This window comes from Hemitrygon akajei, chromosome 10, assembly GCF_048418815.1.
Source record: "Hemitrygon akajei chromosome 10, sHemAka1.3, whole genome shotgun sequence".
Lineage (NCBI taxonomy): Eukaryota > Metazoa > Chordata > Chondrichthyes > Myliobatiformes > Dasyatidae > Hemitrygon > Hemitrygon akajei.
The window spans coordinates 41,285,724-41,312,218 of NC_133133.1; the positions used below are offsets into that span (position 1 = coordinate 41,285,724).

A 26,495-nucleotide genomic window follows, 5' to 3' on the forward strand; every position below is an offset into this window, starting at 1 on the left:
CACTGTATACGTTCTCTGATAATAAACGGAACCTTTTGAACCAGTGTTTTATACAATTCCACCATAACATCCCAACTCCTGTGCTCAATACATTAATTTATGAAGGCCAATATGCCAAAAGCTTTCTTTAATACCCTATCTACCTTTTACTGTGTTCCCAGATCCCTCTGTTCTATCACACTCCCCAGTGCCATACCGTTCACCATGTAAGACCTACTCTGGCTGCTCCTCCCAAACTGCAACACCTTGTACTTGTCTGAGTTAAATTCCATCAGTCATTTTTCAGCCCATTTTTACAGCTGGACCAGACCACACTGCAAACTTAGATAGTCTTCTTTATTGTCCACTACAAACTTGGTGTCATCCAGAAATTTGCTGATCTGGTTTACCTCCTGTCACCCGGGTCATTGATATAGAAGACAAATAACAATGGTCCCAGCACTGATTTTTGTGGCACTCCATTAGAGAAGCAACCATCTACTACCACTCCTTTGCTTCTCCTGTGAAGCCAATGTCTAATCCAATTTACTAACTTATCATTTTTGAGGGTCTCCCACTTACAAAGAACACCTTTGCCAGAGGACAACCTGTCCCAATCCACACTTGCCAGATCCTTTCTGATACTATATCAAAACTGGCCCGTCTCCAATTTAGAATCTCAGCCCAAGGGTCAGACTTATCCTTTTCCATAATTACCTTGAAACTAATGGCAATGTGATGACTATGTGCAAAGTGTTTCCTGACTGAAACTTTGGTCACCTCCCCTGTCTCGTTCCCTAATAGGAGATCTAGCATCACTCTCTCTCCTGCTGGGACTTCTATGCAGAAAGTTAAAATCACCTACTATCACTACCTTATATTTCTTTCAACAGCCTGCGATCCATCCACAAATTTGCTTCTCTAAATCCTATGGTCTGTTGGGTGGTTTATAATATAATCCCATTAAAATGGTCATGCATTTCTTATTCTTCTGTTCTAAATATAAAGCATTACTAGATGAGCTGTTCAGTCAGTTCTGTCTGCGCACTGCCGTAATATTTTCCCTGACTGGGAAGTAAGTTAGTAAATTGTATTAGACAATGCCACTCCTCCCCTGTTAATCACTCTTGCTCTATCATGTTTAAAACAATGGAACCCCAGAATACTGAGGTGCCTGTCCAGCAACCACGTCCCACTAATGACTCCAGTGTCATAATTCCATGTGCTGACCCATGCCCTGAACTCATCTGCCTTTCCTATTCCTTGCATTGAAATATATGCAGCTCGGAACATTAATCCCTCCACGCTCGGCCTTTTGATCCCTGACTTTGTATGTAGGTTTAACAACATCTTTCTCCACAACCACTCCTTATCTGTTCTGGTACTCTGGTTCTCATCCCCTGCAACTCTTGTTTAACACCCCCCCCACCCCCCCCCCCACACACACACACACTCTGCCGCATTAGCAAACATTGCTGCTAGAATATTAGTCTCCTGCCTGTTCAGGTTCAGCTAGCCCTTCTGTTTAGGTCCCACCTAACCCGGAAGAGAGCTCTCTGAAACCCTCCCTCTTGCACCACCTCCTTAGCCACGTGTTAAATTGTATGATCTTCTTATTTTTGGCCTCAGTAACATGTGGGATGGGTAGCAATACTGAGATCATAACCATGGAAGTCCAGTCCTTTAACTTGGCACTGAACTCCATGAACCCTCTTTGCAGGACCTCCTACCCCTGTCATTGATATCGATGTGGATGATGACCTCTGGTTGCTCACCCTCTCACATGGACTCGATCTGAAATGCCCATGACTCTGCTACCCAGGAGGCAACGTACCTTCCAGGTATCTCATTCATGCCCACAGAACCTCCTTTCTGTTCCCCTATCCACTGAGTCACCTATCACTACAGCTTGCTCTTCTCCCCACTTCCCTCTCAGCCACAGTGCCAGATACCTGACTGTTGTGTCTTCCCTCTACTAGGCCATTGCCCTCAGCAGTATTCCAAACTGGTATATCTGCACTGGCTGCCTCTCCCTTTTTCCTCTCCTGACGGTCACCCGGTTACCTGTGTCCTGCACCTTGGGTGTAACTGCCTCCCTGTCAACCCCTCAGCCTCCAGAATGATCCAGAGTTCATCCAGTACCAGCTCCTTAACACGGTAGCTGGATGTGCTTCTTGTAGGTGTAGTCATCAGGGACACTGGTTGTCTCCCTGCCTTCCACATCTGCTAGATGAGCATTCCACTCCCCTGCCTGGCATCCCCACTACTCAATATGAGCAACAGGAAAGAAAGAAAAAAATAACAAAATAAATCCACCTCCAGCTGAAACCTTGATGAGCCAAAGCCTCAACTGCCCACTCTGACCCTGGCCCACTCTCAAAATGGCCACTCCCACAATGGCTGATCTGTTTGAATCTAATTTCTTTTTACTGGTCCTTGCCACATGCCTGATTGTGGTGTGAAAAATGTGCCGACTGCCCCTGCTCACTTCTTTTAAACTCTCCCTCTGCACGATCCAATGTCTGTTCAGGAACTGTGGCTTACAAAATATGCCAGCTGGGCCGCATGCTTCTTTTAAACTCTCTCTCCCTCTGCATCTCTACTGTGGCATAAGAATGTAGAGACTTAGGGAGGAACCATGGGGTATACAGGAAATATGCCTTTAATTTCTTTCATAGCTCTGTTTATATGATTTAACTTCTTCGTCTTCCCTCATTTTGCACTGAGCAATAGTTCAGTTGTTGATCAGAGAGTGCTGAACATATAGGCATAAATCCTGTTAATAACTGAGAGGCCATTTTATTCATTGGAGTGAAAGAAAGTAAATAGAAGTCAAAAAGAAACAGGCCTAATGATGAACTTGCACTGATCCATAACTTATGTTTAGAATAACAGGATGGGTTAGAACTCCTTAAAAGACTTGTGGCATGGCATTTAGCCCGACTAGACACCACTAGATTGTGAATAATGAACTGTTTTCATTGGGCTGTTTGAACAAGAAATAAACAGATTGGCATTTATAAAGGTGAAAGGGTCCCGTTAATCTTCCACTTCTCATTCCATCTTGTGTATCAACAGAGAACCCTTCCTTCCCCTGCCACACAGTCTCCAGAAAACCTACTGAAATACTCGGAATCACTATTCCTTGCACATAAGTATGCATTGAGCCTGATTTTGAAAGAAAATTGTTGACAGTTTAACTTGAGAAGCATTTTAAAGAAAATCTGTTCACTGATTAAGCTAACGACCAGATGAGCTATACAGATCAAAAGGTTCCTGTTTCATGACTCCCACTGCGTCAGCTGGTCTCAGTTGGGACTGTAGTAGAAGAATCAATACAATATGCCGTCATGTCCCTGGAGCACAGGGAGACGAGGAAACATTTGAGAGAGGTATATATATATTTTGTTTTTTAATTTAATTTTATTTTTTGCTTTTGATTGCTGTCCAGTAGCTCAGCTGGAAGAAATTTATCTGTGAATGTAGATTAGGACAGAAAATGGATTTGAACGACGCTGCCTAAAATCAAATAAGCAGCCAGCACCAAGTGGTGTTTGGGTGATGTACAACAAGTGCTGTGGAAACAAAAACAAGTGCTGGAAACACTCCACAGAAGTGTGTACCACAGCAGGAGGCAGTACTTTTAGGAACGAGGAGAAGAGAGTAAAGGGAAGACGCACCAACGGGAGCCGTACAACAACATGAGCAGACCATGTGATGATGACTAAGTGCAGTGGAATTCTCCTGATTTCACTTCTCAGAAGTTCCTCTGATCCTTGTTCCTCTGATCCAGATGCAATATGATATATAGGTTGGCTATGGCATTTGGACAGTTTTAATTCTCTCAATGAAATACTGTAATTCATTGCTAAGTATTTTAGCATCCTTGCATCCTGTTTTATTTATGTGCTCTCTAGCACTTTGTTCCTCCTTTAAACTGCAAAACTTAACATAAACCAGATTTTTTTCCCACAGATGCTGTCTGTTAGAAAGTTGAGATAAGATGAGATTTACATCAGACAGAGGAGTTTGATGAGTAGTTCCTACTTCTTTGAAGATGCAGCTTTCCACAGCTGATAAGTGTCACAAACACTTACATTAACGTTAACAGGTTACTCAGAAAGTAATTGTGCTCAACATCCATCACAATATTGTATACAGGAAGCAGTCAGTTTTGCATTGGAGGAGGCAAGCCTTACTCAATCCCTGTCACAAGACAGTGTGATGTCTTTCTTTGTTAGTAATGTGACACTTCTAATCATTTATTGAGGTGATGTTCTCTTAAAATGCTTTCCTAATATAGTTAAATTGAGAACAAGTAAGTTGTATTATTATAACACCTTATCACTTTGTCAACATGTCTCAAAGCATTTCACACGGCAAATTATTTTTGGATTGCCACAACTATTATTAGCTGCAGGCTTGTGAAGCAAGTAACAACACAAAATAAAAATGAAATGTAGGGCTAACTTGTATGCTTTTTGTGAAGGAGAATTAGAACATAAAGACAATCTCTTTCTCTACAAAGAGTGGCACAGGACCTTTGTCTTCAAGGGAACAGGTAAATTGAACCCTAGACAAAAGAATAACCTGAAGGATAAAACCTCTTGTGATCTCATTGTGCTGGTAACTTTGATTATGCTATTGTACAGAAGTATTTGTATAGAACTTTAACCCGTCTCTTCTGACCCAGAGATAAGAGTACCTACAAATGAGCCAAGTTAAATTGTTTGTCCTGGGTGGAAGTAATGTCAAATTCTGCAGCAATGCAATCATCAGTTGTCTAGCCAGTACGTGCACACCAACACTGGACTACTGCAGAACATAGATCTTAATTCTGTGTGAGTCAGATAACCCCTTTTCTGCACCAGAATTGGCTGTCCATTATGAATCTTGATCATGAAACTTTTGAAACCTTTTATTTAACCTTGTTTTTACTAATTTTACCCCACATTAATTTGCCCTCCAACCAAAATACCAGCAATCTAAACACAAAGTTAAATTTAGAAGTGGGCCTGTCACAGAACCCAGTTCATTCTTGTTGAACCAAGGTACTGTATTGAAGGAATGATTGATCAAGATGCAGAAACCCTCAGGAGATCCAGGCTATGTTTCAAAGTGTTGGTACTAACCAGTTCGTAGACTAATAGACCATAGGGTTATTTTTATTTCCATTGCACACAATTTTTCAGCATGAATAGAGCAGTAGAAGGTGAAAATTATATTTGCAAAATTGTTGGTCTACAAGCCAGGTTTCAAGTGGGTTTCAACGTAGGTGGCCAGTCATACCGTCTGATCAGGTAATTCCTATTTTTATTTTGTTTTAATTTCAAAGATAAACGTTACAAGAACAACAAAAAAAAGGTTGTTTTCTTTACATTCATAGCGTTATCAATTCTCTACATTTGTAGTGTCAGCACGTTCTGTGCATAAGGCTCCTTTGCCACTCACGACCTCCTGGAATGATACAAATTTCAAATGTTTAAAAGGCCTTTACATGAGGCCCTCAATGTCTAGTGGCAGAAGGACCTTAGACTTGTTTCTTCCCTACAAAGCCTGCTGCAAGCTTTAATGCATCTCTTAGCATGTAATCCTGCAGAATGGAATGTCCAGTCGGCAGCATTCCCTGTCAGACATTTCGATGTTCTGGAAGACCAATACGTTTCAGGCAGACCATCTGTTATTGAGCTGATGATTGTCTGTTACACAGCTGCTCAGGATGAACCACCATAAGGACCCATGGCTCCTTTTCCAGAGCTTCTTTCAACTGCACTGCCAAGAGGTTGGTACTCATCTCATCCTAATTGCATCAGACCTGAGGCATTGTGCTTTGGAGGTGAGACTCCAACTTTGCAGGACCATGATGGGGAGGGACCATATCACTCTTAGGCAAGTGAGGTCTTGATGCTAGTTGGTGAGTTCTAGGGATAAGTCATTCTCTCAAATGGTTTGGGCAACTGGTTGGGGATCCATTGTGTGCTTCTTCATGGGTGTCTATAGGATGTTTCATGATGACCACTGTCTGATGAACTTGTGGTAAAAGGTGTTTCCCTGAAAGGACTCTTCACAAAGGGCAGGTAGCTCAGCTGCATCCGCTGGAGGGGCTGGGTATGCACCACACTGTGCCAAGTACAGCAGCCTCTCGAGCACCTTGCACTTGATGACCGGGTTCTTGCCATTCAGCCAGAGAGACCGACGCTCCCACAGTCCCTGCTTTCAAGTCAAGTCGAGTTTAAAGTCACGTGTGCAAGTATTGTGAGGTAGAAGTACACTGAAAAACCTGCTTGCAGTAGCATCGCGCAACACAGAGAGGATAAATTAAACATAAATTAAGCTTAAACGATAGAGAGAAAAAAAGACTATGCAAGAACCAGACCTTAATGCAAAACAAAAGACACAATCAGAGACAATCTTTTAGCCTTGCCTCTCTGCTGCAGTCCACGTGTTACATGTCTTGGCCCACTAACCAGAACACTCTTGGCAGTGAAGCAGATGATGCATTAATCAGGCCAGTTGCTGAAGATCCTTGTCTCGTTCTTCCTGTGGTTGATTCTGGTCACTGATGCCAACTCTAAACTGGTTGCAGTTGCTGATCAATCTGAGCTATGATCTTAGATCCAGTGGATGTCTTCCATGTACAGGGAGGCCTTTGATCAAAGTGGCATGACTGCTGGCATCAACATCATCCCTTACTGATCGATTCAGCAAAGTGTTCATTACACAAACAAGACAGGGGAGACTGAGCAATCTTACTTTACTCCAAGCTTTATGGGAAACCAGGCCCCTTTTACAAACCCTCCCCAACTGCCTTTTGTTTCCCCTCACTATGGTACCCTTCCACCCCTTCGCTTCCACTGCCCCATCCTCATGAGCTACCTATCAACTTTCTCTGGTACCCCACCTCATTCCCTTTATTCCATGGCCTACTGTCCTGTCCTATCAGATTCCTCCTTCTTCATCCCTTTACCACTTCCATCTATCATCGCCCTGCTTCTCGCGTCATTCTCTTTCGCACCACCCCCACCCTTACCCACCTACATTCTTCTTCATCTGGATTCACCTATCATCTGCCATGCTGTGCTCCTACCCCTCCCCACACCTTTTTATTCTGGCTTCTGCCCAGTTGCTTTCCAGTCCTGGTGAAAGGGACAGGCCTGAAACATCGACTGTTTAGTTCCCGCCATAGATGCTGCCTGTTCTGCTGAGGTCTTCCAACATTTTGTGCGTGTTGATGGGGAAGTCATCTACTTCCCACCCATTGATTTGGACTTCACTTCTGGTGTGTGTGTTGAGCAGCTGGATGCAGTTCCTGGTTGCCCACCCCCACCCCCACCCCCACCCCCAAACTTATTTTGGATCGCATGTCCATAATGCACATATGCAATATCCTACCAGAGGGTAAAACTAACTAGGAAATTATCTCCCCCCACCCCTTTCCTCCATTTAGGCAATTGTGATCTTGGCTGAATCAGGCAATTCCTTTCTCATTCCCAATACATTTACATGATCTGGCATTTCCTTGGAAACCTACTCACCAACCCACTCTGCTCTTTACCTCTTTACATTTGTACCTGGGGAAAAAAAAGTACATTTAAAATAAAGTCTGATGTAGTTTTGAATCTGTGCATTATGCTGCCACTCCACACAGCAAGACTGATTTTTCTTGGCTTGTTTTAAATAGGAACTGAATTTTATCCATTTAGGCTCTCTTGATTTCAAATCTACCTAAGTTTTTCCTCATGTAATTATAATCAAGAAATATAAAGGTGCTTCTGGGCTGGGTGGGGTTAGACGATGGATTATGATGATTACAACGTGGAAGGAAATATCCTTTGCTCTGGCAAGTAGTTCTAGTAAGTAGGTCTGCCCAAAATTCTCATGCTGTTTTGGACACTACGTGACTGCTTTGAAGTAGCCGGCCAATGGCAGAGTGTATGTATTTAACTTCTGGCCAACTGCAAATTGAATTACCAGAGCTGAAAACTGGAACATCTAGACTCCTTCCTGCTGCTTCACAGAAGCAAAGACTCGTTTGATGGCTGGTAGCTGTCTTCCAGGACAACCCGCCTATGGTTTTGGAAACCTCACACAGAATTGCACATGGGTATGTGTATCTTGCTGTCCATTTCAGTGTTTATCCTGAAGCATACAGTCTGCTCACAGTAAGTATTTATTATTCTAAAGATCAGTGATGTGCAGTGTCAGACACAAGTTGAGAGTGGCGACAGCTCTTACAGTTCAAACAGGCTCTGAGAAGAAAAACAGCTTGAGACCAACATCCATCCATCGGAGAAGCTAATCATTTCATCAAATTTTTGCAACCTTTATCTAGCATTCACTGCTTAGTAAATAAGCCGATGACAATACTGGCAACCAGAACTCCACCAGAGCTCCACTCGAGACTTGATTTACCTTTCATTAATTGTGGCCCAGCTGAGGATCAGACTAGAAGCAATGCTGAGTTAATAAAGGATGGGTGACAACATTATAATGGAGATATTGTAGTCAGCAAATTTCATGACAGTTAGTGATATTAAACCTGTTTCTCATTTTCATTTTGATTCTGATAAGTTTAGTAATTAGTGCTGAGGCAACATTGGGAAATTTGGAGAATGTTGTTATTCTAATTCCAGATGACTCCTCATTACATGGAACAAATGCTCCTTGAGCACTACAGTGCTTTCGGGGGAGGATAAAAAAAAAACTAGAAATAAATTGTTTGTAAAACTCTAATAATGAAGTAACACAGATATTTTCACTTTGTTAAGGTTTGAGGAAAATGTGAATCAACACAAATTCAACATTTTAAACCAGATTCAGAAGCAAAGCATTAAACTATCTCCCCCCACCCCTCTCCTCCATTTAGGAAATGGAATTTAACTTTATTTTGGATGCACGGAATTGACTGGAGTGAAATCAGAGTGCGTATTGGGTGAATACATGGGATGGTCAGATGCAATGCACAAACACTTGCAAGATTAAAAATTAGTCCTGGAAGAAGTTGTAGCACATGTTTTAGAAACTTAGTCCTGCAGTTTCTCCCTTGCTCTCTGGAGTTCCAGGTTTGTTCCTGGTCTGTACTCAGTTAGCTGATCAGAGGCCATGGGGCTGCTAAAATTGACTTCAATATCTCTGAGGTAAAACATGTCAGATCAAATGGAGCCACAAGAGATCCAGCTTTATGTGTCTATAGATCATTGGAGCTCCCCCTTGTGATCAACATCAGCAGCCTCCACGGTTAGTGTGCATCTGGGCATGTATGTAGACTGCAGATTTCATTAAAATTGGCTGTACTGCTTCCACCTCTCCACACCCCCCCCCCCCCCCACAAGCTGAGCACAAGCAGGCTTTAATTAGGCTCAGGCATAAGGAATGACGGTTTGGGTGAGATTCTAAAGGAAATCCGACTCCTGTGAAATTGTAACTTAGCAAGAGCCAGCTTCTTTGGGAAAGGCAAGGAGAAAACTTGGGAACGCACACATGATACCACAGGATTGAAATTGAGAATGATGTATTTTAAATACCAAGAAAGATTTGGCATGCTAAGAGGCTCAGGCAGCCCTAAACATTCTTATCTAAACGTCTTTCTTTATCTGTGTGGGGACTTAGTCTTTATGTCAACTGCTTGTTTTTTTTTCAGGTAACCTGAGTATCTAGAGTAACAGGTGGCCAGCAACAAGGGCAGAGACCATGGAAAATGGGAGAAAGAGACTGCTAATCCACCATGACAACAGCAGGTATGGAAAGAAATGGGAGGAGAACTAGTAAGGGGCCCCTGAGAACTCTGGGAAGGATAAATGCTTGGAGTAAACACAGGAAGTGAAAACAGATGCACTGACCCTTCAGCTAACAGATGTATTGTCAATGGGCAGCCCCTGCCTTATGAGGGCTGATTCCATTGACCAGCTTGCCATTGTCGCTGTGGGGATCCAGGTTCCCACCAAGCCTCTCTTCTTGATTTCATTCTCTTAAGACAAATGGTTAACATGCTTAATTGACAGGCCCAAGCCCTGGTTAAAGAGGGAGGCTGAATTGAATTAACTCAGAATAAACTATTGCAGAATCTGTCATTCTTTGACATTTATCAAGGCTGTGTTAAAGTTTAAAGGAAAACTAGCTCCTTAAAATGTCACCAAGAGTTGTAAGGTCAATGTGTCCCAAAAAAAAAGAATAGAAGGTACTTGAGTGACAATTGAGGAATATCATTTATATTCCATGAATGAGAAAGCCAGTTCGCCTACCATGGTGTTTGACACATACACTGTTTGTGGCATTCTGCAGGTTAAAGATAAATTGAGGCAGTGCTCTCTAAAATAATCTTAGTGTTAAAAGAAAAATTCCTTCTGATAGGGAGAGCATGAGACCTCGAAAAGCTCAGCCATTCTATGCCAAACACTGAATGCTGGGTTTCAGAAATACAAGAAATCCTGGAAATGCAGAGCAATACAGATGCTGGAAATGCAGAGCAACACACAAAATGATGGAGAAACTCAGCAGGTCGGGCAGCATCTGCGGAAATGAACAAACAGCTGACATTTTGGCTGAGACCCTCATCAGGACTGGAAAAGATGTCAAAATATGAATGAGGGGGAGGGGAAAGAGGACTAGCAGGAAGGTGAGAGGTGAAGCCAGGTAGCTGCGGGAAGGGGAATGAAGTAAGAAACTTGTAGAAGAAAAGGCTGGAGAAGAAGGAATCTGAGTGGATTATGGGAGAAAGGGAAGGAGAGGGAGGTGATAGGTAGATGAGGAGAAGGAGTGAGAGACCAGAGTGGAGAAATAAAGGAGAAGGAATGGAGCGGGGAAAAATTACCATAGTTTGGACAAATCAGTGTTCATATCATCAGGTTGGAGGTAACCTAGATGGAATCTGAGAGTGGCATTATTATGGTAGAAGAGGAGGCCATGGACTGACATGTCTGAATGGGAATGGGGATAGGAACTGAAGTGGTTGGTCAATGAGAAGTTCCACTTTTTGGAGGTGGAGTTGAGATGCTCCAGTCTACATTGGGTCTCATCAATGTAGAGAACGCCGCATCAGATGACTCCAACAGATTCACAGGTGAAGTCTGCCTCATCTGGAAGTGTAGGCCCCAGCTATGCCTCCGTTTTCGTTGGCTATGTGGACTATACTATGTTCCTGGAAATGCTCCCCAACTCTTTCTGTGCTACATTGACGACTGCATTGGTGCGAATTCATGCACCCATGCTGAGCTGATCGATTTTTATCAACATTGCCTCCAACTTTCACACAGCCTTAAAATTCATTTTATCCATTTCTGACAACTCTCTCCCCTTTCTCCATCACTGGAGACCAACAGTCTACCAATACCTTTTATAAACCAACCAATTCCCATGGTTATCTTGACTATACCTCCTCCTACCGTCTTTTGTAAAAATACCATTCTCTTTCCTCAGTTCCTTCATCTCCACCGTATCTGTTTCCAGTATGAGGCTTTACTTTCCAGGATATTAGAGATATCCTTCTTCTTTAAAAACCGGGGTTCCTTTCCTCCACCTTTTCTGCTGCCCTCACCTGTATCTCCTCCATTTCCAAAACATCTGTACTCACCCCATTTTTCCACCGCCTTTCTTTTGTCCTTCCCTATTACCCCATGAATTTCCATATCCAACACATCATCCTCTGCAGCTTACTACCAGCGAACACAATTCTACCTCCCTCAACTCTCCTCTTTCCACAGAGATTGCACCCTCTGTGATTCCCTTACCCATTCATCCCTCCCCACTAATCTCTCTCCTGGCCCTTATCCCTGCAAGTGGCACCAGCCCATTCCTATTTTCCTATTTCCTAGATTCCTATTTCCATTCCATGATGACACGTCCACTTCTGTCACGATGAGGCCACTCTCAGGCTGGAGGAGCAACACCTCATATTCTGTCTTGGTAGCCTCCAACCTGATGGCATGAGCATTGATTTCTCCAACTTATTTATTTTCCCTCTCCTTTCCCCACTCTGGCTTCTCACCTGCCTCTCACCTCCCTCTGGTGCCTCTCCTCCCTCCCTTCCTCCCATGATCCACTCTCCTCTCATATCTGATTCCTTTGTTTCTAGCCCTTTGCTGTTTGCACTATCAATTCCCAGCTTCTTACTTCATCCACCTCCTCCCGCACCCACCTGCCTTCACGTATCACCTTCTAGCTCATCATTCTTCCCCTCCCCCACCTTCTTATTCTGGCATCTTCCCCCTTCCCTTTCCGGTCCTGATGAAGGGTCCCAGCCTGAAACATCGACTGTTTATTCAGTCCCATAGGTGCTGCCTGACCTGCTGAATTCTTCCAGCATTTTCTGTGTGATGTTGGGCATCAGATCTAGTCAAAAACAAGATAACAAAGGCCTTTATTCCAGGGTCCCAGGATTCTCTAGCAGAACATTCTTGACCATTTCTGCCCCTTAATTTCCTAAAAATACAATAGGGCAGGTTTACAATGTATCCATTTTGTATTTGTTATTTCTAGTTGAATCTTGGGATAAAGACAAAGAAACTGAAATGTACTATCCCAATACAGTAATGGCAAATTTGCAGTGGGGTTCCTCTAACGCCTGCTAAGGTGTAACCACTTCCTTCCCTGACACGTAATTAACTAAAGGCTTTGGTTACTTTCAGTCTCAGCTAATTCAAAGCTCCCCAGGCCAGCCTCCCATTTTAAGCCATTGAGAAACATAAGTTATCCCAATTGCTGTTGTATCTTAACTTACACCATCTGTTCAACAATTAGCATCTGACTACTGACATATAATGGCTCCTTCTCCCACCACTCATAGGTTTTAAAGACATCATCGTCCTTAAATCTCTGCAGCTCTCTCTACACCTTTGAAGCATTCATTATAAATTCCTACTTCTTTGAACAAAAAGTTTTTGCCAATTATCTTAATGTCTCTTTCTTTGTTTCTGCAACAGTTCTGCTTGCTGTTTACTGCTGTTAATAGCCTTGGGCACTTCATGTTTAAGTTTAAGTTTATTGTTATTTAACCATACACATGTATACTACCAAAGGAAACAACATTCCTCCGGACCAAGGTGCACAACATGGTATACTGTAATTCACATACATAATACAAAGTAATATTACCACAAATAAATTAACAAATAATAAGGTGCATTATGACACAAGTTAAAAAGTAAACAGTATAACATTACTGACACTTCATAAGTGATGAGACCTGGGTGGAGGCAGGGAGTTCAATAGTCTTAGAGCCTGGGGGACAAAGCTGTTTTCCATCCTAACAATTCTTCTCATAATGCTATGGTACCTCCTGCCTGATGAGAGTAGGTCAGAGATTGGGTCAGATCATTGACGATGCTTAGGCCCTGATGCACCATCAATAACTCACGCCGAGACTTAGGAAGTGAGATATCGGCTTTTATTGACTGAAGAACACTACATCCTGGGGAAATGAGGGAGAGCAGCAGGCCACAGTCGCCTTTATACAGGGGTCTGTGGGAGGAGCCACAGGGGTAGTCAGCAGGGTCTTGGGAGGAGCCACAGGAGCAGTCAGACAGGTATATCTAGTTCACCACAGGCCCTTTGTAAGTATCTCTGATGGGTGGGAGACCACAATGATCCTCTCAGCAGTCCTCATAATCTTTTGTAATGACTTATGGTCAGATGCCTTGCAATCCCAAATGATGATACAGTTGGTCAGGGCACTCTTGGTGGTGCTCCTGTAAAAATTGGTTAGAACGGAGGGTGCCTCATTCACCTCAATCTCCTCAGGAAGCAGAGACACTGCTGTGCTTTCTTCACCAAAGAGGTGGTGTTGAGGGACCAGATGAGATCATCTGTTATGTGCACCCCCATAAGGGTGGTGCTCCTAATTCTCTCCATGGAGGAGCCATTCATGTGCAGTGAGGAGCGGTCAACCTGCATCTTCCTAAAGTCCACGATCATCTCTTTGGTCTTGTTCACATTGAGACTCAAGTTGTTGAGCTCGCAACATTCTACCAGCCACTCTACCTCCTCTCTGTATGCCGCCTCATTGTTGTTGATAAGGCCAACCACTGTTGTGTCACCAGCGAACGATGATTCAGTTTGATCTATCTGGAAGGGATGTAGAAATGCAAGTTTTGCTCTTACTATCATAGACAAATTATTTCTAGAAGGTAGAAAGAATAGCACAGAATACTGCTTAGTTACCTGCTCTGCATAGTTCGTCAGCCTGAGATACTTCCATTGCATATTGTACATTGTGATAGTAACTCACTGGTTCCTGCATTTCAAAGTGAAGGGTTATGGTCTAGTATTGTTGACTTGCAAAGCAAAAGAAGTAAGTGCAGATACTTGCTTGAGGTGGAGCCATAGCTGTGGAAAATGTGATTACTTTATTGAATAATTGACAATAGATCCTATGCATTTTTTCCTCCAAGTAATTATCCAGCTCCCTTTTGAACTCATCATTCCATTTGTGGAATAAGGCCATAAGTAGCCTTTCAAGTGGTGCATGCCACACTATGGCAACTTGTGATGCTACTACTCTTGGCAATTACTCAAATCTCTGGCGTTTGGCTAAGTGTCTTTCTGCAACAGAAAACTCTGCTTATTATAACAAAGACATGCATAATTACAAATATCTCTATCATTTTTGTTCTGCTTCTTTGCTCCACAGAGAATTAAACTTGTTCTCTTGCATCACTTAAGTCACAGTTCTTTCATTTTTGTGCCATTCCAATAAATGTTGATATGCTCACCAAAGCCTTGACATCTTTCTTGCTGGTCAGTGTTGCTCACAATCCTCATGCCTGACCCTAGCCAGTATGTTCTGCTTTAGCAAAATTCTTCTAGTTTTGGAAAAATACATGGTTATTTATAAAGTTAAGAATTCCATATGTCTTCTAATTAGTACCTACAACTTGCCTACATGCTCAACATTATATTAGTGTGCCGGATTCTATTTTTATATGGTTTAATATCTCTTATTTCATGTTTAATCACCCAACAAATCATATTTCTTTGTACTGAATTTCAACCCAATTTCTTCACATTTCACAAACCCATGTATGTCCATCTGATATTTACTATATTTATTACCTCTATCACTTGATAATGTTCAATCTATGGACTGAGTGCCCTATTTAAGGTTATTAAGCTACATTAAAAATAGTATAGACATATACCACTGAATATATCTCTTCAGTCTGAAAACTACCTGTTCACCATTACTGAACACTTTCTGACTTGTAGCCAACTTCCTATTCCTCAAGTCATTGCACTTTTGATTCTACGGACTTCAATTTTGTTAACAAATCTATAATCTTATATTTCATCACATTACTTTTGAAAATCAATATGTACAACACCAATTGCATAATCCTTTATTAGCTTCAGTGAAGGTATCAGTCATGTTAGACCGAGTACAATTAGCCTTCAGCATGCCAGTTTAAATTATTAACTCCCATTTTTCAAAGAATCAATTAATTTTGTCCTATATTACTACCATTAAATGTTTCAAAACTACTGATATTATGCTGATTAGTTATACTGTAGTTACCAGGAGTCCACTCTTTGTAATCCAACACCACTTCAATATTTGAACAGAGCTAGAGGTTATGGTGGGAACTTCTGCGATCTGAAAAGCTTCCCACTGACACAAGGTGAAATGTTCTACTTTGGGATCAATTACACTTTTTCATGCTCAGCTTTTCTATTTTCTCCTTCTTTGGAGCAAGTTGACACCTTGTTCTTCTTTAATGAATATAATAGGCTCGATCTCTCACCTTATAACTTGTCAAAGAGTCATGAGATAACTTGTCAGACTAGTAACTGCTCGCTGAAGAATATACAGGACATAACAGTACATACACTTGCTTGGACCAAGCAGTTTGCATGATGAGAAAGTGAAATATTCCCCTGCTGTCATCGGTAGTTGCACTGATCATGGGAACATTTAGATAAAGGATTACTTTATAAAAATTGAGGTAGTGTACATGGATTCATTGTCATTTCAGAAATCTGATGACAGAGAGAAAGAAGTCATTCCTCAAGACTTTAGTCTTCAGGTTCCTGTATCTTTTCCTTGATAGCGGCAATGAGAAGAGGGCAAGCCCTGGGTGATGGGATTCTTAATGGTGGATGAAGCATCACCTTTTGAAGATGTCCTCGATACTGGGGAGGCACTTCCATGATGGAGCTGGCTGAGTTTACAACTTTCTGCAGCTTCTTCCAATCCTGTGCAGTGGTCCCTCCACACCAGACAGTGATGCAACCAGTTAGAGTGCTCTTTACAGTACATCTGTGTTATACCAAGTCTCCTCAAACTCTTAATGAAATATAGCTGCTGTTGTGCCTTTTTCTAATCACACCAATATGTTTGGCCCAGGATAGGTCTTCAGAGATCTGACACCCAGGAACTTGAAACTGCTGAACTTTTCTCCTGCTGATCCCTCGATGTGTGTTTCCTAGAATTACCAATCCTGAAGTGTAAAATCAATTCCTTGGACTTACTGACATTCAGTGCCAGGTTGTTGTCACAACACCATTCAACCAGCTGATTTTCTCTCTCCCGTACACTTCTTTGTCACCATCTGAAATTCTGCCAACAATAGTTGTGTCATTGGCAAATTTATAGATGGTGTTTGAGCTGTGCTTAGCCACACAGTCATTGGTGTAGAAAGAGTAGAGCTATCTGTTAAGCACACAACCTTAAGGTGTGCCAGTGTTGATTGTCACCCAGGAGGAGATGTTGTTTCCAATCTGTAACTGATTGTGGTCTCCCAGCAAGGAATTCAAGAATCCTTTTGCAGATGGAGGTACAGAGGCCCAGGTTTTGGAGCTTGTTGATTAGTACGGAGGGTGTAATGGTGTTGAATGCTGAGCTATAATCAACAAACAGCTGCCTCATGTAGGTACTGCTATTGTCCAGGTGATCCAAGGAAGAGCAGAGAATGCAACCGCTGGAGACCTATTGTGGTGTTAGGCGAATTGCAGTGGGTTCAGGTCCTTGCTTAGGCAGGAGTTGATTCTGGCCATGACCAACCTCTCAAGGAACTTCATCACAGTAGATGTGAGTGCAATTGTGCGATTGCATTGAGGCAGCTCACCCTGCACTTGGACAGGAATATTTGCCCTTTTGGAAAAGGTGAGAACCTCCATCTGCTGGGAATACCACCATTGTCTCTCTGTATTGTATAGAAATACCATAATACTTCCTTAGTAGTTTGCAAAGTCAGCATGACATCCAAAACTTTGACAAACTTCTAGAGATGTGTGGTAGAGAATATATTGACTGGCTGCATCACAGCCTGGTATGGAAACACCAATACTCTTGAATGGAAAATCCAACAATAAGTCATGGATGCAGTGCAGTCCATTGTGGATAAAGCCCTACTCACCATTGAGCACATTTCCTTGGAGTGCTGTTGCAGGAAAGCAGCTTCCTTCATCAGGGACCCCACTACCCAGGTCATGCTCCTTTCTCACTGTTGCCATCAGTAAGATCAGTAAGATGGTACAGGAGCCTCAGGACTCACACTGCCAGAGTCAGGAACAGTTATTACCCCTCAACCATCAGGCTGTTCAATCAATGGGGATGATTTCACTCAACATCACTTACCCCATGTTGTCACAACCTATGGACTCACTTTCAAGGATTTTCTCAGGTTCTCAAGATTTATTGCTGATTTATCTATCTATCTATCTATCTATTTATTTATCCATCCATCTATTTATTTATTTATTTATTTATTTATTTATTCATTCATTCATTCATTCTCTTTTGTATTTGCAATTTGTTGTCTTTTGCACACTAGTTGGTTGTCCACCCTGATGGGTGTGTTCTTTCATTGACTCTATTATGGTTCTTGAACTTACTGAGTATGCCTGTGAGAAAATGAATCTCAGGATTGTTATATGGTGACATATATGTACTTTAATAATAAATTTACTTCAAACCTTGAATCATCTCAGCAGCAAATCATTCACCTGGGCTTTGTTTCCAGATCTCTCCGTGGTCATATCTCTCTTTCTGTGCTCTTCTTCAGACCTGTCATGGGGTATTTATATTCCTCAAATTCCAGCCTTACAATTATCCTTAAACATAATCAATCTACAATTGCAAACTTTCAACTCTGGAATATCCTTTTTAATTATCTCCTACACTCATTCTTCCTTTACTAAACTCTTTAAAATCAACCTCTTCCACCAGACATTGGTAATCAGCCCTAATATTTCTTTCCATATTCTGGGATCATTTTGTTTTTATTTGTTCATGTTCTTGGGATAATTTTGCAACATCAAAGATTCCAAAAGAATGGAGTATGTTACTGGTCTTAGATTCCTTTCGGTCATTTACAAATGCCTTAGAAAGAGTAGGCGTTCCTTCCAATCTCTTTGTCACTGTGTTTGTTCCATTCATAAGAAAAACAAGTGCTTCACAATAAAATTAGCATCATCATCTTTCTTTTCTACCCAGAATGCGAATGACCTGCAAAATGTATCCAGCATATTCTGTTTTTTATGCCGCCATCTGCTTCCCAGTAAATGGCATTCACCATTAGCAATATCTTCTCATGATCACATCCACCTGTACACTCAGGGACTGTAAACCTTTCCTGTCTCTGACGCGATCTAGGTTATTAATGGAAGACTAAGTTGGGGGACAAGTTCAGACACTTGTGGGGAGCCAACAAGGAGGTCACCAAAAGTAAAATTGGTGAAATAATTTCATCACAAATATTGTTCCTGGTGACTACTCTGCTGCTGCGATGGGCAGCAAATTAGGAGATGTTGCAGAGATCTGCTGTAGACACTTGATAAAAAATCCCGTGATGAGTTAAGGTGACTTTGACTTCTAGGCATGAATATGTGGCAGGAGATACTTCCACAGCACTTCACATACCTGGGCTTGCAGAAACATGCAAAGTAACAAGCTTACTTCTTTCTACAACTTGCCCTGCCTAAAGATTAGACTTGATATATTCATTCTACTCCTTCTGACCATTGGGCACTATGTTGGAATGTATTTGCATTCCTGGAACAAAAATTCCATACCCTATTCCCAGTCTTAAAGGGGAAGCAGTGCTGAGAAGCTGTCACTCCACCACATTGAAAAGGTCACTTTAATTAAACAGGATTAAGGACTCTCTCTGCACTACTCATAATCCTCTAGTCCTCTTTTATCTTTTGAAATGCAATGGTTAATATATTCAACATGATTAGTCTACTTGTTTCTTACTTGAAAAGAATGATTTGACTGGGGCTTTGACAGTCCTACTGTGTGGTCTGCACAGAGCAAAAGACACACTCTCATCTCTCATGCTCACACACACTTACAAGTACATCTGTTAATTCCCACTTCAACCTGTTTCTCCTTCAGCGAGTTTTCCTGAGGATAAGGACATTAAAAAAAATCATTTTATCCATCAGATATGCCCCTTTACCAAAACAAAGTCGATTCCTGAACAGAATTTATCAACCTGTAGGAAAATATATAGCTGTGCTCTACTTACATCAAAACATTTGGCATATTTGCATGAAATTCATTTATACTATATCAAAACAAAGGGCCATTGGCTATATCCTTTTAAAAACATTCCATAAAATCCCTATTAACTGATTACATATTAATATTCTGCAATACTGTCTCATTGTACAGCCTATTAAGTTTTGTTTTGGCATATCACTGAAATACTAGAAGGCAAACAGTTATGTTGGAGTGTATCTGATTGAACAGCTCTTTCAGTAGAAACTGGCATGGTTAACCTGTATGTAAATCACCCTCACAACCCTCTCTCTACCTCGGGCTCTCCACCAATGCAATTCAAACTCCAAAGCGCATTGCTCACCACATAAAACAGAAAATTTTAATTTCCTATATGAGCTATCCTTAGGCTAAGTGAACAAGATAGGACATTTAGTATTATTGTGCATAACCTTGGATTGTCTTCCACTGCAAGAACTGGATTGAAGCTGCTCCAAATATTTCATCTTGATGTGAATCAAATCCTCTCGAGTCATCTCATGTGGATATGAACTAAATAAAGATGCCAGACATTTTATAAATTCCTTCCAATGTTTCAAGTAGTGTCAGACATGGGCAGCATTGTGGGATAGCTAATGGTGCTGCTGCCTCACTGATCAGGTGACCCAGCAGGCTTTCTCCTGACCTTTAGTACTATCTGTGTGGAGTTTTCATGTTCTCTCACTGATGCTCAAAGTTCCTGCAGTTTCCTCCCACATCCCACACAAGACAAGTTTCGGTAACTACATAATGAGAGGGGTATGGAGGGCTATGGTCCACATACAGATTGATGAGACAAAGCAGAATGATAGTTTAGCCTGGACTAGATGGGCTGAAGGGCCTGTTTCTGTAACTGTAGTGCTCTATGACTTTATCCCAAAGATCTACAGCTTGGTTGGTTATTTAGCCACTGTAAGCTGCAGAGATGAGGGTTAGAATCTGGGGGAATCTGGTGGGAATTTGGGGAGAATAAAACAGGATCAGTATGAAGGAGACTTGATGTTTGGGCTGGAGACATTGGGCCAAAAGGCCTGTTTCCATTCTGACTCAATAACTGCTCATCAACTGAACGGGAAGAGTGACTGATGTTTTCCATTCGTGCTCGTTGCTGAAGTTACAGGAAAGGTTGTAGAAACAGCTGAGGATATTATTAGTGAACAAATGAACTTCCCATATTGCAGAGCTGGTACAAGTCTGGTTTTCTAATACGACAGACCCTGTTTATCAATTCTAGCCAGCATTCCGCTCCCCTATTCACACTGCACGTATTGACACCATACGGCCATTATCCATCCCCACAATCACTTCCTACACATTCAGCAGCTGACCGCTGCTACACTGACCCTGCTACACCACCCTCCCAAAACACTCACACCCATTCCCATAAACCTCCCTCCTTAAACACTCACTTCCACTTTGTAACCTGCCTGCATTCTCACTCCCACCCACTGATCTCCCTACACACTCCCTGACTCCTTGCACACTCACTGACCACCCCACACACTCACTCCCACTCACCGACCTCCCTGCACACTCACTCCCACCCACTGATCTCCCTACACACTCACTCCCACTCACCGACCTCCCTGCACACTCACTCCCACCCACCGATCTCCCTGCACACTCACTCCCACCCACCGACCTCCCTGCACACTCACTCCCACCCACCGATCTCCCTGCACACTCACTCCCACCCACCGATCTCCCTGCACACTCACTCCCACCCACCGACCTCCCTGCACACTCACTCCCACCCACCGACCTCCCTGCACACTCACTCCCACCCACCGATCTCCCTGCACACTCACTCCCACTCACTGATCTCCCTGCACACTCACTCCCACCCACCGATCTCCCTGCACACTCACTCCCACCCACTGACCTCCCTGCACACTCACTGACCTCCCTACACACTCACTCCCACTCACTGATCTCCCTGCACACTCACTCCCACTCACTGACCTCCCTGCACACTCACTCCCACCCACCGATCTCCCTGCACACTCACTCCCACTCACCGACCTCCCTGCACACTCACTCCCACCCACCGATCTCCCTGCACACTCACTCCCACTCACTGACCTCCCTGCACACTCACTCCCACCCACCGATCTCCCTGCACACTCACTCCCACCCACCGACCTCCCTGCACACTCACTCCCACCCACCGATCTCCCTGCACACTCACTCCCACCCACTGATCTCCCTGCACACTCACTCCCACCCACCGACCTCCCTGCACACTCACTCCCACCCACTGACCTCCCTGCACACTCACTCCCACCCACCGATCTCCCTGCACACTCACTCCCACCCACTGATCTCCCTGCACACTCACTGACCTCCCTACACACTCACTCCCACTCACTGATCTCCCTGCACACTCACTCCCACACATTGATCTCCCTGCACACTCACTCCCATACACACACTGTTTAAACTACATACTCACTCCCACAGATCCACTGTCCACGCTACACACTCACTCTCCCACACCCATTGTTCACACTACACACTCACTCCCAAAGGCCCACTGTTCGCACTGCACATGCTCCCACACAACCACGGTTCTCACTACACACTCACTCAGACACACCCACTGCTCCCTATACACACTTGCACACACACACCCATTGTTCACACTACACACTCACTCACACCCACCCATTGTTCTCCCTACACACTCACTTGCATACTCCCACACACCCTCTACTTCCTACCCACTCACATGTATACACACACACCCACTGTTCACACGACACACTCACACCCACACACTGTCTGCGCACACTACACACTCATTCTTGCACACCCACTGCTCTCTCATTCCCTCCCCACTCACTCACCCTCTGCTCCCCTTCCGCACATTCACCTTGACATACTACCCTCCCCACATTCTTATCCCTCTCCCCTCGCTCTCAACCCCTCCCCTTACAGTCACCCACAGCATCCCCATCTCTACACACTTCCATCCCCACCTGTTCTTGCACACGCACCTCCATCCCACACATTCACTCCATCCTGTTCTCCCACACACTCCTATTTTCTATTTGGTCTCCTATCAACTTCACTGTTCCACATTTATGCTCATTGCAGTTTGGGAAGACTTAATGAAATAAAGTCTGTAGTTATATTGCTAGTTATTATGCTAAGGCATCATCAGCTGGGCAGTTTTGACATTTCAGTAAATGATCCTACTGCAAAATTATTTCCTTTTTTGTCTTCAATTTCCCTCAGGGTGTAGAAGGTAGAAAAATCTATCAGCTAGCTATGTCACATCGACTCATTTCTCTTATAAATCAATAGCTTCTTAGCATTGAATAGCTGCACTGCGACTCTTGCATTATGAAAGACTTGCTGGAGAGGAAGTGGGAAGCTAGGACAAATTATTAGAGGCAAAACCTCAAACAAAAACCAGTTTGGGTAGGAATACAACTGCTTCATGCATCACTAAGTGCTCAACATCTTCAAGAGAAACATCCTGCTAAAATTGACTTTTGGTATTTGACAATTTTTTTGACACTAATTGTATTTCTTTCATTGCAAGGATCCGTTGCCCTCTGCCTTGTCAAAGAATGACAGCTGTTTTTTTTGTGGATATAAAACCCACTAATCCAATGTAAACAGTGACTCAACACAAACACGTGGCTATCAATTCCAAGAGGTTTGCTTCACAGTGCCAACCACTGTGACCACTGAAACACATACTCGATAAAAAGTCAATTTGTCCTTCCTGCTCTAGGGCTACAGGTTATTAGAATATGTTTTGATGCCAAGTTCTTTGAAAATTGATTACAGACAGCTAGATCCACACAGTAGATGGAGTTGATATCAGGAAATGTCAGCCCGTGTTAGTGAGGAATGACTTGGTATTTGAGAGTGTAAAGTGAAATTACAACAAGGTTGTTTGGTTTCAGCAGTAAAGCTCCATGCTACACTTTGTTGTGCTCCTGAGCCAACATATGCATCATCCGATATTGTCCGTTGCTAAGTCTCTATATCCGAGACTAGGTTCCTTAAGGTCGTTATAGCTGGGTGTGGTAACGGGGTCAAGTTCCTGCTACTTATTAAATGCTCCCAATGGTGTGCGCCTCCACCAGCCTCTGACAACCAGGTCCAGCTCCTGGCCTTCATGTGTGGATTAGCTACTAAGCCTGGTGATACCGTTTCAGGAGAAGGGGCAAGGACTGGATACTGCTTCTTAGAACTAGTTGCTTTGAGTTCATCAGTCGTGGTTGGCCGCTCACCTAAAAGAAAGAAATTCTGATCTCAAACCTCCACTGGCCTGCAGCTATGCCCTCTCATGGGGAAGGCTTCAGGGGTAAACCCTGAGGGAAAAACCTGGAGCTGGAGTCCCTAATGTTGAGTTCAACACTGACTGGCAACGCTGAATTAGTCTCTGCCGTTCCTTTGGGTTCATCAGATGCATGGAGAGTGGGAGCCTGCTCTCATATCGTACTGCCCAGGCTTCCGTATCTAGGCAGCTGGGAAGCAACGTCCATGGTCGACCCTGACCAATGGAGGCCATACTAGGTTAATGGCAATTTAAATATCCATTGCTGGATTGGTTGTAGCAATGCTATATAAAATAGTGGCACACTGAAAGGTCTGGAGGTAGGGACGGTCTAAAATTGTTCACATTGCACTCTGGTTAAAGTTCTCTCTAACCTGTATCATATTATGGATACCATCACCTCTCCCAGCTTCTCCCTATACTCGTAAATCTCCTGTTCATTGAAATCATTTCACGTTTCCAGGATCTGGTTTTCTTTCATTGGCTGTCTTATCGATATCTGGGAAACAGCTCTCAGTTCCCACCCTTTGCCCATTCCACCTGAATATGTCAATACAAATGTAATCATTAGGGCCTTTGGACATGAATGAATAAATCCTAGTGTGGATCAAGCCATTCAGTGATGTTTATTCTGGAAAGGCAGATGGCAATGGGGCAGAATAATGCACAGAGAAGTTAGAAGTTTCATTCCTACCAAATCACTGTGACATGCTTCAAACGCTTTAGATAGTCACAAGGAATAATGTGTATCTAGCAATTTCTAGCTGGTTAATGCAAATTGTTTATGAGGTATTACAGACGGATAATGGGAATACCAATGCCTTTGAGAAGAAAATCCAGTGGACCTGGCCCCAGTGCATCACAGGTAAAACCCTCCCAACTATTGAGCACATCTATGAGAAAAATTGTCATGGAAAAGCAGCATTTATCATCAAAGATCTTCACCAGCAAGGCCATCTTTTCTCACTGTTGCCATCCGAAGAAGGTACAAGAGCCTCAGGACTTGCACCACCAGGTTTAAGAATATTTCCTACCCCTCAATCATTAGGCTGTTGAATAAAAGAGGATAACTACTACTCTCATTTTATTTCTGGTGTTCCCACAACCAATGACCTCAATTTAAGGACTCTATCTTGTTATTTCATGCTCTCATTATTTATTGCTATTTTATATTTTCATTTGCTCAGTTTGTTGTCTTCTATGCTCTTGCTTTTTCATTGATCCTGTTAAAGTTATTATTCTATAGATTTGCTGAGTTTGCCCGCAGGAAAAAGAATCTCAGGGTTTCATGTATGTACTCTGATAATAAATTTTACTTTGAACTTTGAATTGTTTACATCCTGAAGCCTATGATGGGTGACTTGAAGCTCTTCCCATTCAATTACTTGTTTGAGTTAACTTTAAGAGTTCTTGTTGCCACCAAGGTGTAATGAAATGGACCTGGCAATTTGCAGAGGCCAAGAGCTCTATAAAATTTGATGACTTTATCATATAGTTATCGGAGTAATTTGTCATGGCCTCAGTTCAGTAAAAGTTGGGTGTCTGAGAATTAGAGAGAGTGCTAACTCAACATTATGGCAAAAGGTGACCGGGTGTGGCACAATTAAACTAAATCAAGCCTGAAGTGAAGAGGCAGACAGAGGCACAGGAAAATGAACCCATAACTAGATCGATTAGAACATATGCTCATTGAGTCCACGCAGACTGTTTGAAACAACTAGCTGAATCTGAATCTCCTGCTCTGCACAGATATCTGACGGCTCTGCAGAGACCCACTGACTAACTCTCGTGTGTGTGAATCAGCTCATCTCAGACTTGGCACCTGTTCATTGAACCATGGAAGGCAGAGACAAGCTGGTGGCCAGATGCCAAGACATCGGAATTGCTGAGTTCAGCAGCAAAATCTAAGTGGACTTAGATGACAAACCCAATGCAATTCATACACAAACCACCCCCCCACCCCCCCAGCTTTATGACTGAGTAATAAAACCCCTTTCATTTGAAAGTAATTAAACATGCCTTTGTCAGTGGAAAACTGTCAAAAGATCTCTCAGTTCCCTTTGTCTCAGATCAATGGATCCATGGATGCCAGAAGTCAATTGTCGCCATGAGAAAAGAGCTGAGGTGAAGTGTGAGTAGTGAGTCTGGCTGAACACAAGCCAACCAAACAACTCGATCCATAAAACTTGCTTCCCTTTCATCCTCTAGTTTCCTTAAATCTGTCATTTGATTAATAAATGAAGTACCAGTGGAAAGTTTATTCTTGTCTACTCTATACAAATTTCATATAATTTTAAACACCTCTGTGAAACCCCATTGTTTTAAGAATAATTACAGCCTCCTTTGTCTCTCAGCATATCCCAAACATTATTTTACCAACTCTCCTCTTTACCCAATGGGTGGTGGGATGGAGACACATCTCTACCAAAGGTAGGGTAAGGTACTCCTTCCTTCCACTAGCCTGCAGGTCACCCTTGAATAAAGTGTAGCAACTGCTTAGCCCCCCACCCCCCAAAGTCAGGGCCATGTGAAGCCATGGGAGCAGGTGGTGGATGGTCAAATGAGTAGCTGATGCATGTCACAAGTCCTGCTTATGTGACCACTGACGTCAGCCTAACAATCTCTGAAGAGTATTGGTAATGGCTGGGGTCACCCGCCTTGTAAAGACACTGCCAAGAGAAAGGCAATGGCAAACCACTTCTGTAGAAAAGTTTGCCAAGAACAATCATGGTCGTGGAAGGACCATGATCG

General features: G+C 42.9%; 1 long non-coding RNA gene across 1 annotated transcript in view; it reads left to right on the forward strand.

Moving 5' to 3' along the window:
* The first annotated feature begins 4,425 nt into the window (after positions 1–4,425).
* LOC140734325 (uncharacterized) overlaps positions 4,426–26,495 on the forward strand; it is an 83,533-nt gene continuing 61,463 nt past the window's right edge. Inside the window, exons 1-2 of the long non-coding RNA XR_012100518.1 lie at positions 4,426–4,540; positions 9,620–9,716. This is a non-coding gene — a long non-coding RNA (uncharacterized lncRNA). The remainder of the gene's footprint in view (positions 4,541–9,619; positions 9,717–26,495) is intronic.